Genomic DNA, 3,256 nt, shown 5'->3' with positions numbered 1-3,256 from the left:
TATATATATATATATATATATATATATATATATATATATATATATGTGTGTGTGTGTGTGTGTATGTGTGTGTGTGTGTGTGCGTGCGTGCGTGCGTGCGTGCGTGCGTACGTGTGTGTATATATGAAATTGGCAAAGTTAAATCATAAGCGTATACATATATATAAATATTTTAAACAATTAAGTGCTTAATAATGATATTGTTACATTATCTAACAAAATATATGTGTATTCAGGGACATGCCTAGCGAAGTCGAAATTTATTGATATATTTTTGATTTATACTTGGATATTCTAAAAGTGCGACGAAATTATAGCACTCTAAATGTTCACAATGTCTTCATTAAAATTATCTTCTATTGTTCATTTCTGTCAATATAAATTAATTTTAATTATCCATTCTGCAGATATAAATAATTTTAATGTCGGTTTGACTTATAGTTTTTCTAATTCTTAGAACTAAAAAAAGTAAGGAGCAAGTCAACTTAATCTATATTGATAGAAATGGATAAAAGACTAAAATTAATCAATATTGATGGAAATAAATGAAGTGACATAATTTTAGTAGAGATAGAAATGGACGTTATAGATTAATTTATTCTTTTATTTTTTCTTTGTAAAAATTAAAAATGGAAAAAAGTACGACTTTATCTAGTACTTATCTAGTATTTATATCGGTTTCTTTCTCTTGTTTTCTCTTTTTTTTTGAAGTCAATTCCTGCATATACAAATAACTACTCACACTTCTGCACTGCTATGCACACTTCTGGAATGGCAAAATTATTTTTGCACGCTTCTGTATGAATTATTTTAGTGTATAAGTTGATTATATTATGCCATTACTGTATTTAAATACTTTATATAAAGCAGCCTTTAATGTATATTAATTCAGTGTAGTAAAAATGATTGAATAATGCATCATAATTCATCATAATTCATAAAAAATCTTTTCAAATAGCATGTCTAAAATTAAGACATGTTTTTAAGATGTCTTATAATATATGATATAATATGATATAATCTTAATGTGATATATATAATATAACATGATATTTAATGACATAATATTTACGTTGTCTTATGTTCCGAATATGATGCATTATCTGAGTTAATATGCCGGTATTGAGAGACATATATATTAATAAATTATCCACCTTCTCCTGTAATGTGGAATATATGTATTCAATGTGTGTGCAACAAACAACGTGTAATCGACAATTACAATCAATCGAATTGAACTTTCAATTTAACAAGCAATTAGTGATTAGCTTTAATTGAAATCGTAGTATTAAGTTTCTTAGTATTTAATGAACCCGTCGATTTTCGTACTCCCGTTTTCTTTCTGTACCGTAGAAAATCGATATGACTCACATTCGCTCGGCGATCAATGCGGTTCTCGCGTCGCTTAATATGCGAGCTTATAATGACAAATAATTTAATATATGCCGTAAGTCGCTGAAACGAGAATGTCGAGGGGCATTGATGCTGCCGAGCGGCAGAAAAAGAAAAATCGTTCCCGCACATTCGCGATCCACTATTTCGCTCCTTTTTATTGCATCCAGCGCATCCGCTTTGACCTCCGACTTTTACCGTGTATCGCATTCATCGTTATACGTTCGCAGCTGCCTGGCCCGCCCGGCCGCAAGCTGCGCGATTCCAAAAATTCGGGAATGAAATTTGTGTTTGACCCCCCCGTGGCGCCCGTGGCCTTTCGCTGTGGAATAAAGAAGGCGTCTCTTTTCCGGGTTAGCAGGCAATGATAAATTTGTTGAATTTAAACCTCGGCAAATGAATTATTTCCGAGCACTTCCTGAATAACGCGAGACTCTAAATTCAGCATGTATGCAAATTTGAGCGAGTGAGTTTGAATAATAGGAGATTCGTTGAATTAAGATAAGAGAAATTGAAAAGAATTGATAGAGATTTGCTTTTACGAGGTTGCGACTTTTCTGGATAGAATAGCGAGTTAGAAGGTTAAAAGAGATTAATATCATTTGCGAGAGAAATTATGAATAACTAATTTTGTAGTTCTCGCAATAGAGAACATTTTAGTTTGGGAATCCTTCTTCACTTTCTCCTATTTCTTTTTATTTACTGTAATTTTCGCATAATTTGTGGTAAATATTATGAACAGCTGTCGATGAGTTTTATTATTGCAGTTAACGATACAGGAGATAAGATATTGATAATTCAAAAAAAGAGAGATAATTTCATTCGATAAAAAATTCGAGGAAAAATTATATATATATATATATATATATATATATGTTCTTTTCCTCGAATTTGTGTGCGTGCGTGTGCGTGTGCGTGTGCGTGTGCGTGCGTGTGTGCGTGTGCGTGCGTATGTGCGTGTGCGTGCGTGTGTGCGTGTACGTGTGCGTGTGCGTATGTGCGTGCGTGTGTGTGTGTGTGTGTTGTATACATATACAGGGTGCCATAAAAACTGTACAAGCTTAAAAAGGAAAATTCTTGAAATCATTTTGAGATGAAAATTCTATATCGAAATGTGGAGGCTATAATAATTTTTTAATACAAATATCAATACTTAGAAATATCAATAATTTTAACCTCTCATACGTAATCTTTAGCGATGTTAACAAGAGACGATAATTAGCTTTTGCTTTTAGCACTTTGCGTTGCACACTTATTGAACACGCAAATTTTAGGTAGTACGATTCGTTAACTTTAAATTCAATAACTTATAATTCAATAACTATTAAAGTCTCGACATTTTGATATTAGAATTTCTGTTATAAAATGTTAAAGGTAGATTCTCAGGAATCTACGCTCTTTAAGCGTTTTACGGGATTCGTATATCGAATATAAAATTTGTACGCAAAATTGAAAGATTTGGAGCGCAGCTTGAAGACTTAAAAAAAATTTATAAGGATCCGAATTTTATTTCTAGAGATAGAAAGTTGAATTTTATAACATATATATAATACTTTAATGTAACGATTCAGTAGTTATGGAATGAGCTGTTCAGTGGAACGAGATATGATTGGATTATAGTGTCTACATCAATATGTACGCAATTCAACGTAATGAAATGCCGATATTAATTAATATTTCGATATGCCAGATTCTTGATATAACGAGTAAGCAGGATTTAACGTAGTGTAGTTTTATTAGACTTTGCCAATAATTTGCGTAAATTTCCGTATAACACATGTCCATCCCGTATTTTCTTTGATAACGTTCTTCATCTATACATTAATGCATATTTTTAATATGCGTTTAATCGTTTTAAAGTTTT

The sequence above is a fragment of the Atta cephalotes genome (assembly GCF_000143395.1).
Source record: "Atta cephalotes unplaced genomic scaffold scaffold00019, whole genome shotgun sequence".
Lineage (NCBI taxonomy): Eukaryota > Metazoa > Arthropoda > Insecta > Hymenoptera > Formicidae > Atta > Atta cephalotes.
The sequence above is the reverse complement of the archived record's forward strand: the minus strand, read 5'-3'. Positions refer to the sequence as shown.